The sequence below is a fragment of the Cryptomeria japonica genome, chromosome 10, assembly GCF_030272615.1.
Source record: "Cryptomeria japonica chromosome 10, Sugi_1.0, whole genome shotgun sequence".
Taxonomy (NCBI): Eukaryota; Viridiplantae; Streptophyta; class Pinopsida; order Cupressales; family Cupressaceae; genus Cryptomeria; species Cryptomeria japonica.
Window position 1 is genome coordinate 104813651 of NC_081414.1, and position 16777 is coordinate 104830427.

A 16777-nucleotide genomic window follows, 5' to 3' on the forward strand; every position below is an offset into this window, starting at 1 on the left:
TAGACAATTGATGTAATTTCCTAATGAAGTCAAGGTATCTGAAGAAAAATACTTGTTGAGACTTAGACAATTGATGTAATTGTTCGTTTTGATTGTGTTTGATTGGTTGATCAATTGATAGTGTTTGCGTTGTAGGTTGTTTGTGGCATTTGCTGGACTTAGCGTACCTATTGAGACTAGGCAACTGATGTAAATGCCTGTTGTAGTCTAAGTGTGTGTGAGTCGATGTACCTATGTAGACAGAGTAACTTGCTTGATTGGGTGGATGACCTAGGATGGGAAGTGCAACCCCTCCTGTTAGAGATCAATGGTGATGAATGTGGCTTGATTAGGTTTTATAGGACACAATATAGGGTATGCAATGTTGATGATCGAGATGGGGGAGGGTGAGGGGGGGATTCGATGTTAGATAGAAGGTATGGATGATCTAGGACCCATTCCTATGTAAGTGAAGCAAAATAGAGTATCCATTGTCATGACTATGTATGAATGATATGCAGCTATATGGATTTATGGATGGATGGAATGCAATAGAATGCAATATATACATATGAGATGAAATGACAATCCATATATTATTTACAGTGCTTAATTTTCATCATCGAGCATGGTAGTATCGATCTTGGTAGACGTAGCAGAAACCAAGGTTGAGCGTTTCACCTATAAGGAAACATCGTAGACAAGGAAAGCTCCCCTCCATTATGGCTCATGTGTAAATGGTCGAGGTATACACTATAGTCAGTAAGCCATAGTGATCCATGAATGTATTTTTGCATACGATCATGTAGCTTAGTGAACTTCCCACGTAGACACCATTAGTACATACCCCATAACTTTATTGGAACAATCCGCAGACAACAAAAACAAAGAAAAAGATATCAGAAACTATCTCGGCTACTCTAATCACTTGTGGATATCCTAGAGTAGCATAGGAATCTAATATGAATAAATAAATAACAAAATGACCAAGTGCTTATCGGCTAAATAGAATTTTCTTGTCAAAGAAAATATTATCATGTCATGTCTGTGAGGAAGGATGCATCCTTGTGAAGATTGTTGCATGCAGATGTTTTGATTGGTTGGTTGATTTGATAGGTGGTCATTGTTTGAATAGCTCAAAATATTCTTTGGTATCTATTGCGATGTGTATGTACAAGGAATAATATGTGTTGCAATGTTTTTTGATTGATTTTTGATGTTTTTGTCATGTTTTTGGATTTTGTGAATGTTTTTGGGATTTTTTGAAGATTTTATGAATTTTTTTGGTATTATCTTTAGGACATTTTTGAATGATTAACTCAATGAATCACAAGTAATGTAAAATTCACTTCCATCAGTAGGTTAAGAGAACTGCCCCTATTTAGATGTCATTATGAAAGCGGGATGCAGGACACGTGAAGTAATAATCTATTGGTAGATCAATAAGAAGACATGGTTTGAATGATAGATGGATGAATGCAATGGATGTGATCACAAAAAGTCTGAAAGACAATGGAGCCATAGCCTTTACGAGTGGTGCCTATTTACTAGGTTTTGACCACCGTACTTACCGAAGGTGCCACCGGAGTGGTTTTCACCGTTTGGATGAATGATTTTTCTTTATTATTTTCTTGTTTTTTTTGTATTTTCTTCATGACATTTTTTTGAATGTTTTTGGTATTTTCTAATATATTAGAGGATCGTGATGCTTTGTACAACTTATATATGAAACCGTTTGAGGTGCATGTTATTGATTGGATCTGCAAGTGGTTCTCTGTGTGAAGTTGCCAGCTAATATGCCCCAGACCCAAATACAACAGTGATAACATATGGACCCAGCCAGTTTGATTAAAACTTGCCCTGATGTTCTCTGTTCGGTTGGTTGCGAGGATTCTCTCTGAGAACAAGATCTCCTACTTCAAATGTGTGAGGTTTGACTCGATGATTGTAGCTTCTGCTCATGCGCTGCTGATAGGCTTTTAGATGGTTGTATGCAGCTTGTCGCCTTTCATCAAGCAGTTCCAAGTCCTGAAGATGTGAGACTCAGTATGCTTCATCATCTATCAAATTGTGCAAGGAGACGCGTAGAGATGGAATTTCAACCTCAATAGGCAAGATGGCTTCTACTCCATAAACCAGTGAGTAGGGAGTTGCACTTGTAGGGGTTTGAATGCTAGTTTGATATGTCCATAGTGCTAGATTTAAGAGAATGTGCCAATCACGGCTAGCATCATTGACTGTCTCTTTAAGGATCCTCAATATGTTTGTGTTTGATGCTTCGGCTTGACCATTGCCTTGTGGGTAATATGGAGTGGAAAAGCCGTGTTGGGTGTGAAACTTCTCATAGAGTTCACAGACATCTTGATTTTTGAAAGGAAGGCCATTATTTGTGATGATGGACATGGGTACACCATACCGGCAGATGATGTAATTAAGGATGAATGAGGCGATCTGCTTGCTGGTTACTTGGGTAAGTAGAACGGCTTTGATCCACTTTGTGAAGTATTCGGTGGCGGTAATGATAAATTTATGATCGTTGGATGAAGATGGATGGATTTTACCCACAAGGTCAAGTCCCCATTGACAAAAGGGCCATGGTGTTGTGATAGGTCGCAATTCCTGTGCTGAGGCATGTATCAGATCTCCGTGAACTTGGCACTTCTTGCACTTTCTGACAAAGTAGTAGGAGTCATTTTCCATGGAGGGCCAATAGTATCCGCCTCGCATGATTTTCTTTGCTAGTGAAGGACTGCTTGAGTAAGCCCCACAAATTCCTTCATGTACCTCTTCCAAGGCTTTTTTTATCTCATCTTGTTCCAAACATCGAAGGAGAGTATCATCAAGACTTTGCCTGTATAGGGTGTGGGCAATGATGGTGTATTAAGCGGTTTGATGGATAAAGGTTTTTCGTTGGTTGTTTGATTGGTTGGGGGGAAGTGTGTGGTCACGTAGGTAAGTGAAGAATTCATCGTACCATGGGGAGTCAGAACCGAAAAGGTGACATATCATTTTAGATTCAGGGATATCATAAGTGGGGATCCAAAGATACTCCACCAAGAACTCATTACGTGTCGAATTGTGTGGAAGATCCAGGAGAGATGCAATTGTAGCCATTGCATCAGCAACTCGATTCTGATCTCTTGGTACTTGTTCAAATGTGATGTTCATAAATGAATCTTTGAAATTGTTGCATGCAAAATTCATCTTTATAACAAGTATTCAATTAGAAATCAAAGGGAAATCATGAATCCCTATCTAATCAAATAATATTAAGAAACTAACAATGAAATAACACAATCAAGGAAATAGGAATTAAAATAATTCAAATCAAACTCCCTATTCCAAGATTGCATATAGCTTCCATTGCTCTTCTCTTCTCTGTGGTATGATGGCTCTCAAATATTGCGCTGGTAACCTGCAAGTGACACGAAGATTCAAAGTTCGTGATTGTTGAAAATGGAGTTTGAATGCTCAATTTATAGATTTTTGGATGAGATTGATCGAAAGGTGGAACAAATTGATCAAGAGGTGGAACTTAGGTGAGCTCAAATGAAAATTGATAGTTGAACTATTGATTGTAGGAGTGAAACTCAATAGATTGAATAGATTAATTGAGTTAACTAATTGAGAAAAAGCTAACTGAAAGAAGAAAAAGAATGATTGGAGGAAACAAAGAAGATGACAAAGAAAGCTTAATTTAGAAAAAGCTAACTAGAAGATGGAAATAGAGATTGGAGAGATAAATGATTTAATTAATTAATTAATTTAGCATGTGCTTGCATTTAGATTTAGATTTTCAATTTAATCTTTGCATGATATTTATTCAAATAATTGAATTTATTTAATTCAATTTAGTATTTCAATATATTTAGAACTTGACTTTGATTTTCAATTTGGTTTTTGAAATCATGCACATGTGATTGAATTTGGAAGAAATTAGAAGAATACGAAATTAAATGAAATTAGAATGTGGGGAACTAGAAGAATTAATTAGTTAATTAAATAATTTAAAGAAACTATTTAATTATTTAGAAATTGAATTTGAATTAAATAATAAAGATTATTTAATTTAAAGGATTAAATCATAATTAATTAAATAATAAATATTTAATTAATATTTAGAAGAGGGTTGAATGATTAGATGATTAGAGATAGAAATTGAAAATAGAATTAATTTATTTAAATAATAAAGATTATTTAAATTGGGGAATTAATCAGAATTAAGTAAATAATAAATATTTAATTAACATTTAGAAAATGATTAAAATGATTAAATGATGATTAAAATAGGAAATAGAATAATTAGTAAGATTATGAGGAAATATGAAATTAGAAGAATAAGATTAATTAAATAATAAAGATTATTTAATCAAATAGAGGAATAATTAGTACATGATCAATGAGACATTTTTAGGTGTCTATAGAAACTATCCACCATCTGTTTGTACGACATAAGTTTATCATCCTTTGTTTGGTATTCATCAGTGACTTTTTGGATGACTAGTTAGGAATCTCCATATACCAGTAGCTCTTTCAAATTCTATTGTATGGCTAATCTGAGTCCTGTGATCAAGGCCTCATATTCTGCTATATTATTCATGCATGGGAAAGTGAGCTTGTAGGACTTCGGGATGTTGTCACCTTGAGGTGCGATAAAAAGAATACCTACCCTTGAGCCATGTCTGGTGTATATTGAGCCATCAAAATATAGCTTTCAGGGTTGGGTAGCTGTGATCATGAAGATCTCTTCATCTGGAAAGTTGGAAATAAGAGGATGGTCATCTTTTAGTGGTGCATCAGCCAACCGATCTACAATAACCTATCCCTTGATAGCTTTGCGGTCCACATACTCAATATCAAATTCACTCAAGATCATAACCCATTTGGCCAAGCGGCCTGTCAATGCTACTTTGTTGAGTAGGTACTTGAGTGGATCTATTTTAGCAATGAGTTGTACCTTGTGCGTTAACATGTAGTGCCTCAATTTGGTGGCTGCCAAGATAACTGCTAGGCAAGCTCGCTCAATAGGTGTGTAATTGAGTTCATAGCCTGCCAGTGTTCGAGAGATGTAGTAGACATCACATTCTTTTTCTTCTGCATTATGTTGTGCCAACAATACTCCTAATGTTGTGGTTGTAGCTGAAATGTGTAGTAAAAGAGGTCTGCTTGGATCTAGTGGAATCAACAACAGTGTATGCATTAGGTAATCTTTAAGCATTTGGAATGCTTGTTGGCATTTTGTATCCCATTGAAAGTGGATATTCTTGTGTAACAGATGGGTGAAGGGATGACATTTATCAGCCAATTGTGCAATGAATCTTTGAATTGATTGTAGACGTCCTTGTAATGTCCTTCACTGACTGATATTCTTTAGAGGTGGCATGTGCATGATGGCCTTGACTTTTGTAGGATCTACCTCAATGCCTTTACTTGAGACAATGTATCCTAGGAGTTTCCTAGAAGTTACTCCAAAGACACATTTCTTTGGATTGAGACGAACATGATATTGTTCTAATTTGTTGAAGATTTTACCCAGTATTGCAAGATGACCCTCTCTTGTTAATGATTTAGCTAGTAAATCATCAACATAATCTTCCATTATGGTGTGCATCATATCATGGAAGATAGTAGTCATGGCTCTTTGATATGTTTCCCCTGCATTCTTCAAACCAAATGGCATCACATTCCAACAGTATGTTCCCCTCGAACATGTGAAAAAAGTTTTGTGTTGATCCTCTGGAGAAATCTTAATCTGGTTGTACCCTAAAAAGCCATTTATAAGAGAAATCATTGCATGAACCATTGTTAGATCAAAAATCATGTTGATGTTTGGTAAGGGGAAGTCATCTTTAGGACATGCTTTGTTAAAATCTTTGAAGTTTGTATAAATACGGTTGCCCCCATTAGGTTTACCAACAAGTACAATATTGGAGATCCACTCTGCATAATCAATTGGTCTGATGAAACCAACATCCAAGAGCTTTTTAAGTTCAGCCTTGACAAGAACGACAATTTATGGGTGCATCTTTCTAAGCTTTTATTTGACAGGTTTAGCTCCTTCCGCTATAGTTAGGTGATGCGTGACCAAATCTACATCTAAGTCGAGCATGTATGCATAAGACCATGCAAAGTTGATTTGACACTTTTGGAAGAATTCCACAAATTTTGGTTATTCCTCTAGAGTTAATAGAGATACCAAGTGTATTTGGTGAGGAGTCTCAGGGATCCCCACATTGAATTCTTTTGTTTCCTCTATTAGGATGGTTGATCTTTCTTAATTCATACTAAAGGGGAGGATGTCAAACCTTTCAACCTCAGGTGCCTCAGAGAGGTTTTCACCTTTGGATACACTCTTTGTTTTTACTTTTTTGGGATCAAACAGTGCTACAGTCTAGTTTTCACTAGAAGATCCATGTTTTATTGTAATAATTTTGCAGTTGAAAGGTTTGGCATCTACCCCAAAGTATGATGCATTGTTAAGTTCAATGGCAAATGCAACTTTATGATCCCCGGTTGGTATGTTATCCCGTAATTCTAAAAAGTCTATGAGTGCCTCATCGTTTTGGAAATGGTCAAGGCATGGAGGATTTGGTTGGTTCCATTCAATGAGTTCGGGATGGATGATAGGAATTACCTCGTCAATTAAGTTGAGTTTGTAGGAGGTGTCAGTGAGGGTTAATATAGAGGAGTGAAGTGCATCGATGGTACTCTCCTTGTCAGATTCTGGTGTAGGATTTGACGTAGGGCCTGTGGAATTTGCTTCTTGCTCAAAAACCAAAAAAAATTTAATCCATGCCTCTCCATAAACTAGGATATCCTTACGAGGTGGTGGAGGTGATGCGTCTTCCTCATATGAAGTATTTAGATTCACTGAATCCCATTCCCACTCATGTGAGTTTGTCTCTGAATCACTCTCTAACATTTGATTATTGTACCAGGCTAAGATGTCTTTTGAATTGAATAGTGCATTATTTATTGGCTTATGCACTTTTGGAGGTGGGATTGTTGGTGTTGTTGATGGGGTTATCGGTCCTATTGACGCTGTTGAGGGCACTAATGTTGCTGTTGGTGGTGGTACTAATACTATTGAAGGGGTTATCTTGTTGATGTTGTTGGTGGTACTGATGCTGCTGATGGGTTTGTTGGTGTTGTTTATGCTGTTGGTGGGATTATCGGTCTTGTTGATGTTGTTGGTGCCTTTGATAGGGTTGTTGGTGCCACAGATATAGTCAAGGATTGCTTCCTTGGAGTAACTGGATGATACACAGGTTTGTTGGGTTTTCCTTTGAATCTAAGCTTAGGAAGAGATTCCTTTTGAAAACCTACTCCAGTTTTATCTTTTGGTTTTAACTTGGGTTGTAAGGGCTCATGTCATCCTTGTTTGCAATGTCCCAAAGAACTATGGCCATCATATCCCATTCTTTGCATTATGGTGAAGCCTTTGCCATATTTGTCAATGGGGAGGTTAGCATTCGAGCTTTCTTTGTTGATAGGATCCATGTAGATCCATTCTGCTAGGTCTTCATCCATGGTTTCCTTTCTTGACTTCTACCAGGGGTGAATTGTGCCAAAGTGCATGTTCACTTGGCCAGCGGTGTTTGAAGTAAACCTTGGGGTTTTCCATGAGTTCTAGGGGATGTGAGTAATTTCCCAACACAAAAGAGTTGGCTAAGATTATATTCCTCGGGACCTTCCTCAGCCATTTTCATTTTCAACTTCTCCTGCTTTGGTATAGGGGTTGTTGAGCTGGAAAGAGAGGCTGGATTAACATATGATGTGGAAGGGATAACTTCTCTGCTGTTAGGTATGGTGATCTCTGGCTAATGGTTAATATTATTATAATATGCAAATGGATTTGCATCATCGAGGATTGAAATTTCTACCCCATTATGTGGAAATTTGATACATTGGTGATAGGTAGATGGGACTGCATGCATGTCATGTATCCAAGGTCTTCCTAACAAGAGATTATATGGCAAAGGAAGGTCTAAAACTTGGCAAAGTATATGCTTCACCACTGGCCCAACCCTAATAGGTAGTACATTAGCTCCTCTAGAAGAACGTTTTGCATCATCATACAAATTGATGGTTATCTTTTTGTTGACATCCACCGATTCTATTGCATAACCAAATGTTGTGACTAACTGCAAGGTGCATATATTCAAGCCAACTCCATTTTCAATCAAGACTCACTTGATTCTATGTTGGTTTACAAATCCTTCAATATGGAGGGAGGCATTATGTGGTTGTTGGAAGGAAGTGTTGTCACTTTTAGTAAAAGTGAGACGTGGTGATGACTTCAGATTACCAACCATGGCTTGAAATTGATCTGTGTTGAGGTTGGCGAGGACTAATGCTTCTTGGAGGGCTTGATCCAAGATTTTTTTATGTGAGGGGGATAAGCGCAAAAGCTTTATCCAATTGCTATACAAGATTATATTGCTTGGGGAGGGGTGTCATTCCTTGTGGTGCTTCTCGAATGGTAATCTTGCTACGACGTGTAACAATGTTGCATGCAGGATTTGGATCTTTGATGGTAAGAGTTGCAACTTGTTCACCAGTATTATAAAGGTGATTCATAGTATAATTATATGTAGCTTCTGTATAATTTGTTGTAGTATCTTTGTTTCTCCCCGAGGTGGAAGGACCCCTTTGATCATGTGATGGAAGTGGATTCTTGAACATTAAATGATCATCATTGGATTTTTTAGGGTCATGTCCTTCTATTTCAATTTCTCCTCTATCAATAAGATCTTGAACAAGATCTTTCAGTCGATGGCAATTGCTTGTTTTATGCCCTCTTCTTTGGTGAAATTCACAATGTTCATGATCTCACCACCATGGAGGTTTGACTTGAGGCTCATAATTAGATGTTTTTTGGTAAGGTCACAAGATTGGAGGATACCAATTGATGTAATATTGTTTCGATAGGTTCCACTAAGAGTGTATATGTGTGTTTTGGCTTCTAGTTTTGTTGCTTTTGTTTTGGTTCCTTTTGTTGTGTATGGCGACCTTGATTTTGTGGATTAGTGATGGTGTTGTTTTTAGGAGGGGGATTTTGTCTTGCAAACCTGACCATAGCTTGTGCAATTTTTACTGTTCATGCATCCACTATCCCGTTATTGACAATGTTCTTGTTTTTATTCTAAAAATTTGGTTTATCACTATTATAACATGGACAAGGACCATCTTTGGGTTCATTGTAAATTTTGATAATTCCCTTTTTGATGAGGGCTCTTTCACATTTTAGTCCTTGAGTGATCATATCTTCAAAGGATTTTGTTCCCTTCATGTCTAAATGAAATTCCATTTCATCATTTAAGTTGGTAATGAAAATTTCCACTAGTTCTTGCTTAGGTAGATGAAGGGAGTGTCTGCTAGATAGTTGCCTCCACCGTTGCAAGAAAGTTGAGAGCAACTCCCCTAGTTTTTGTTTGGTGTTGCACAAATCTGCCATGGTGACATCATGTTCTATGTTATGTGCATAATGAGCGATGAATTTTTGGACTAGTTTCTCAAATGTTCTAATGCCACCTAGCAGTCATGAAAACCATTGGGTGGTTGTGCCTCCCAAACTTTGAGGAAAGAGGTGCATTAGATATGTGTCCTCATAGGCCACCTCTAAACAAGCTAAGTGAAATTCTCGCACATGATCCCTAGGATCTCCTTTGCCCCTATACTTTTCAAATTTGGGCATTTCGAACCCTCGTGGAAAAGGTGGCATAAGCATGTTCCTATCAAAAGGATAGGGAAAAATATTGTTAAGTGAGAATCGAGTAGTCTTCACACCACTATTCATTTGTTGAGTGAGATTTTCTACTTGTTGCCTCAACATGTCTATTTCTGAAGGAGGAGGAGGAGGTAGATTCCTTTGATGATTGTGGTCATAGCAAAAGTAGTCTCTACCTCCTCCACCATTGTGATGGCTATGTTTCTCAAATGTTTGTCGTATCTATGTTGTATCAAAGTTGGAGGGTAGTTTGGCACCCTCTTGAGCTAGTCTTAAGAAATGAGCATTTGCATTGTTTCTAAGAATTTCATCAAAGTCTGTTAAATTTTGGATTATGTTGTGCTCTTTCTATATCTTCTGGAGTTGGAGTGTTGGGTTCTTAATCATTAATACCTCCTCCAAAGGCCTCATGATAGTCATTGAGGTTTTCTTCCTCCTCTTCAATTTCTGGTTGTGGGTTTCTCATTGATCTTGTTTGAGCCATGTTGTTGAAAGTTTGATATTTGTGAAAATGATTTATGAGGTGGTGAAGTGTTTGATCGAAGACAAGTTTTGTGAAATTTTTGTTGGAAGATAGATCTTTAACACTGAAGGTTGGATGTCAACAAAGTTCTTTGTGAATTGCTCTTGTGTTTTTCAACAATTTTGATGTGATGAGGTATAGCAAGGTTTGAGATGTGTTATAAACCAAGCTACCTAGTGATGAGAGGATGCACTCATAAACTAGTTTTAACTTGTGTAGAAATGCCTCTCAGCATGCTTGATCCTAGATGTAGAGACACCCTAAAGGTGAAAGTGGATAGAATATGTACCTCAATAAAAACTTTTTGTTACAAAGGGGGTTTCTACTTCTTCCTCTCTTACAGGGGTTGGTGGTTCCCCTCGAGCTTCGTTGTATGTGATACAGATTTGAGGAAAGAAAGAAGGATTGATCTTGCCCCCTTTGTTTTTGTGATAATCAAAAGCTCTATATTGAGTAAAATCTCTATTTCTCAAAGGCTCTTTGTCAAATTTGTTGGATTTTCCTTGAAGGTATAAGTGCATATGATGCAAGAATACTCTTTTTCTATTTGGTCTTTTGATGAAGACTCCTTTTTCTTAAGATATGAGTGATGGTCATACAAACTGATACTTTGTTTCACTTGTTGATGTTGTTTTGTTTATGAATGTTTGATGTAGATTCATTGGATGGATACTTGGTTTCAATTGTTTTGAATTTCTTTGACAAGAAAACATAGCAAGCACATAAGCACAATAACCTTGCCCTTTTTCAATAAAAGGTACAATAGGTGTGGGTCTAAATCAACCCAATCATGAACTTTTTGACCCTTTTGCAAATGTATTTTATGTTCCCAAAGCTAAAGTCAGCCCAAATTGTTACTGGTCTGAAACAAGACGAAGACAACTCAAACACTTTTTATCCCTAAGGTTGTGGCCATTTGCTATATTTTCAGCCCACATCTTGATATTTCTTTGACTTTGGTACTACATACCTTATGAATCTCGTTGTGGCAGGTAAGGATGTGATATACTAAGTCTTGCACAAGCATAGCAAATAGATGATCCCTATGATAGGGGAGTCACCACTTTCATCAAGCTACAAGTAGCCTTTCAAAAAGCCTTGTTTCTATTCAAGGAAATATGTATGGTAAGTATCTTGGGAGCAAAACCATCTATGCTCTTGCACTAACTATTCACAAATATCCCCAATCAATAGAGTGGGTGGGATTCTAGAATAAAAGGTGTTTAGTAATGTTCGATGTCTTTGGACGTAATTTCATTTTGCAGTGACTCATTTAAGAGCCTTGTAACTTGTGGTGGGGCCCATATGTCCTTTCGGCAAGTTACACTGTAGGAACAACTACACCCAAGGCTACAACTTTCACTCTCACCCGATTTCTATAGTGGCTTGAAAGATTTACTGCGCAAGGTCATTCCCAAGAGTGATGTGTCTCTTGAGAGGCCTCTCTTAAAAATAAAAAATTTTAGAGCGTTACTAACACTTTTCTCTTGCACCTAGGACCATGAGAGCCAATGGAGAGGATAGTGTGTGTTAGAAATGAGACCACTCTACAAATTTGCACAAGCGTGCCGAACACGGAAAACACTTGTTCTTTTTAACTGTTTTATCGCAATGTGATCTATTTTCTATTTGGAGATGTTGCTCCAACATACATGATGTTCTTTTTAATCCCACAAAGCAATTTGTTTTCTAACTAGGAAAGTGTAAATCCTTGTCAACAAAATCGAAAGCATGTTTGCTTAAGGTAAAATCGCTTTGTAAACAGAAATGGACAAGTTGTTTGTTCTTTTTAACTTGCAAAATAAAAGATTGATTGTGAATTTTATCCTTGCAATAAATGAAAGATTGTTGGTTTATTTTAAGCCCAAATTGAAAAGTTTGTCCCTAACTTGCAAGAAAGCAAAGTTTATTTGTTTGATTTGTAGTGGTTTTTAGTTTGCAAATGATATTCTTTTTAGGCCCAAATTGAAATGTTTGTTGATTTTAGTCCAAAAAAGAAAAGATGAAGTTTGTTTTAAACAAAAGGAAAATGAATTCTTTTTACCCAACTTTTAAAAAGCTAAAAAAGAAAATAGATTTTCCTAATTTTAATTCCTCGAATCCTGCAAACAAAACGTTAGTAACCTGTAAAAAAAGAAAAAAATAGTGAAATGAAGATCTTTTTGGTGGGCTTCTACAAGCCTAAGTTTTTTTTTTCAGTTACAATTTTTTTTTTGAACTCTCTGTTACAAAAGTGCTACTCTGTGTAAATACAAAAGCGCTACTTCAGACAAAAGCACCAAACTATTAGTAGAAGCGCTAAATAAATACCAACAATGCTAAAACATGAGCAAAAGCGCTAAATAAATAGCAACAACGCTAAAACATGAGCAGACACGCTAATTTAAACTGTTCGACATAATGAAAAGACTGTCAGACAGAGAGCGCAAAGGCGCTAAAATATTACAATAGCGTTATTTAACAAACAAAAGTACTATAACTATCACTAAATCACCAAAATTCAGATCAAAAGCGCCAGAATTTGAACAAAGGCGCTAAATCTTCTTCTGACAATGGCGCTAAAACGAGTGTGACAGGCACTAAAGTGCAACCTGCGTGTGGAAGTCTATGAGGAAAATCACAAAAAAGTTAGTTTAAACAATCAGAAGGTTGCATGTTCGATTCACGTCGGGTTCACCAAATGATGCACGCTAAAAAGGACACAAGAGAACACAGGTTCAAACGTTAGTGTTGTTAGTGACACTCAAAAATAAAAGACAAATGAAACTATGATCCTAAACATGCATACCAAGCGAGATATAAAATAGATAATGAAAAGCATACAAAAATGAAGGAAGGAAACAAAACCCCCCAAGATGCTCTCCAACATGCTCATAGTCACTCCTCCCTTGTTCCTCTCCTCTCCAAGTTCCACATGAGTATAGCCCTCAGCTTTTTGCACTATCTATGGATGTCTTATGGAGATTCAAGATTATGAAAATGAAAATGACTACTTACGCAAGTGTAAACAAGCTTAGTATGAGAAAGCACCTTAATTATTCTATGTTAATTTTAACCAAAATAACAAGACAAATGCTTCTAAAATGCTCTCTCAAAATAACTATAAGTTTGATACATAAAGATTTATGGATCTGGATCCTTTTTTGAAGAAGGAATGGATGTTGGTGTAAATAATTATTCATCCTGGATATTATTACACCTTACTTAAGTTTACTTAGGAAATGCATTTCATAGTAGTTTGGGTATGAGACACTTGGGTGTTTGTGCCACATTGGGATAGTGTGTGTAGGAGAATTTCCACCTTTTATGGTGTTGATCTTGTTGTTACACTCCACATTCAGTGGGTGATCCACCTCATGTGGAATATTATATTGTTTCTCCTACCTACCCACACCTATTTCCTACCTATCCTTGTTTCTTATTGAGCCACATGTCATGTTTGTGTGATCACATATCCATATAGCCTTGCCTATATAAGCAGGCTCATATTCATTGTATGTAAATGAACGATTGATGATCCAGTTGATCAGTATTTTCATCTTGATAGAATACAGTTTATTTCTATCATATATTTTGTCTCTCTTATTTGTGCTTTCCATTGCTTGTTGATCTTGGCAAAATCTCACATGGTATTAGAGCTGGTCCATGTCTCACATGGTATCAGAGCCATTAGAGTGTCATTGGTTTGCTAATTGAGAGAAATTTGATGCTATTTGGGGTTTGCATTTTGGACATTTCTATTGCAGGTTTTTATTGAAGCTTGATGGGTCAAATCTAAGGTCACCATTGGATTTAGGAGGACCAAGAAAGTTAGTTTTTCCATTTGTTTCATCCAAATCAAACTTCAGAGTCCAAATCTAGAGGCATTTGAAGTTTGACACTGCGGCGGAAATTTTCTAGAAATTATAATTTTGCAGGCAATTTTCAAATAGCGATATCTCACTCATCCGGACTCGTTGTTTCAAGCAATTTTTTTTGTTTTGGGGTAGAATTTCATGATCTATACAGTGTTGTAGGAGGTTTCTAATTTTTAGATACAGGTTTTTTGGAAATCGTGAAATCTTGATTTTTACAACTTTGGAGGCTTTGTTTGGGTTCATATGGACTCCTTTTCAGGTGCCGTTTTTTTTTAAAGTGCATATTTTTTCATCTACTTTCATAATCTGCCATATGTTTGCAATGATTTTAAGTAGAAAATGTACTTTCAATATTTGGCTATTTTTGGCATATTTGGTACTTGCATTTTGCTTAGATCTCAGTTTAGATCACTAGCAGTATTTGTTGAAGTCTCTTAGATCTCATTTTGAGAAGTTGTAAATTGAAATCAGAAGTCCACTTTTCCTTATTTTCCAAGTGGCCCATTGTATACGCACTAAGTATAAAGTGCCAAAATCACCATTTTGGGGGGATTTCTTGATTGAGTATTTTGGGGGGTATCTTGTGTAATTGTGCATCTCTCTATCTTGTGTTTTTTCATTTTGATGCTATGGGTTCTCCTAAATTTCCACTTTTAACTCCTCATAATTATGCATCATGGAAAATTAAGGCATGGAGTAAACTAATGGAAAAAGGACTCATTCATTATGTAAATGAAACTATTATAGCACCACCTGATCCTAAGGCTGATCCTAATGCTCAAATTGAATGGCTTAATAAGAATGCTATGGCACCTGGAACTCTTAGAAAGTATGTATCAAATGACCTCATTTTTCACATTGATAAGTGTACAACAATTAAAGAGGCTTGGGATATTTTTAAGAAATTGTATGGTCAAGTTGATGAGATTAAGGGCTACAAGCTTGATAGTGAACTCACAACTTTGGATCCCAAGGATTTTGATACAATCCAAGATTATGTCACAAAAGCAACTGAGCTAAGAGAAAAGCTAAAGGATTGTGGAATTGACAAAAAGGATGCTCAATTGGTTTATAACTTGTTGGACATGCTTCCTTTAGAGTATGCAGCCTTTGTATCTAGCTTTCACACCCATAGGTTAGCTGAAGGTTCCTCATACACTTCTCCCTCATTTGATTCATTCATGGAGATGTTGATACTTGAGCAATCTAAGTTGACCACAATGGGGATTCTCAAATCTTCAAAGTCACAAGCTCTGGTGGCTAACAAAGGGAATCAAAGTAATCAAGGAAAAGGAAAGAATCAAAAGCAACCTAAGTCTAAACCACAACAAGATGGAGCATAGTCTTCCTCTACACAACAAGGTGATACACCATTCTCACCTAAGAGGAAATCATATAAGGACAATCTTTTTTGTGGATATTGCAAGAAGTCAGGACATGATGAACATCATTGTTATAAGAAGGATATTGATGAGTTGAAGAATCTTCTTGAGAAGAATAGAATCAACCTACCTTCTAGAATTTCTACATCGGCTTCTTCTTCCAAAGATAAAGGAAAGGATCACTCTTTTGAGACAGATAAAGGAAAGGGACAAGATCTTTGTGCTACGACAAGTCATGATTCAGGGAGATGGCTTCTAGATTCAGGGGCTTCTCATCATATGGCATCTTCACAGTCTATGTTTTCTACATTTGAGTCTTGCCACATGCCACAGATTTTGATGGGAAATCATACATACATGGATGTGATTGGGAAATGATCTATTGCCATTGGGGATAACTCCTTCAATGATGTGTTGTGTGTACCCCACTTGACAAATAATCTTCTTTCCATCTATCAAATCACACATGGGGCAACTAGGAAAACTGTGGAGTTCACACCTGATTCAATTATCATTAGAGACTTGGAGAGTGGAGCTATCATTGCAACTGGGGTGGTTGATCATGCATCTCGATTGTACTCTTTTTTAGATTTTGGTCCTATTGATAAGGTTGGTTCTTCCTATGTTGATGATTCAGATTTTGAGGAGAACTTTGGGCATTTGAACTTGGGGATTATCACTTGTGATCCCATTCTTGAGCCTTTCATATCATCTCCTTTTATTGATATCACACCACCTATTGCACCTGATGATGCAGCTAGTGCAATAGTTTTGCCTTCTTATGATTCAGTGCAGCAGGATATTTCATGTCTTCCAGCTTCAGTTGATTGGGATGCCTACTTGACAGACATTGTAGGTTTGTTTGTGGACTCCTACATTGCAGATTTGGGAGACACCATTCATGACATTCATCTTCTCTTTGATGAAGATGATCCTTCTTTGATTGTTGTGAGGGATAACTTTGACCCTCTTGTGCATTCTCTACATGATCAATCTTTAGTGGTTGACATGATTGTGGATACTTTTGTACAACACTTGGAGGAGGTCTCTTTATCTTTTGAGGAGACATATGAGTCTTTGGATATTGTTCTACATTCATCTCCACTAGATCTTGGAGTGTCTTTTTCAGCAGTGTGGCATAGTTTACCACCTTTGGAGGGGCTACCTTTCAGCATCGACATGGGGACACTTGAGCAGTTTTCAGAGATTCCTTTCATCATGAGTATTTTTGCTTCATCTTCCCTTCATGGTTGGGGAGACTTCATGGATACACCTTTGGTTTTGTTTCTTCCTAATGGGGGGAATG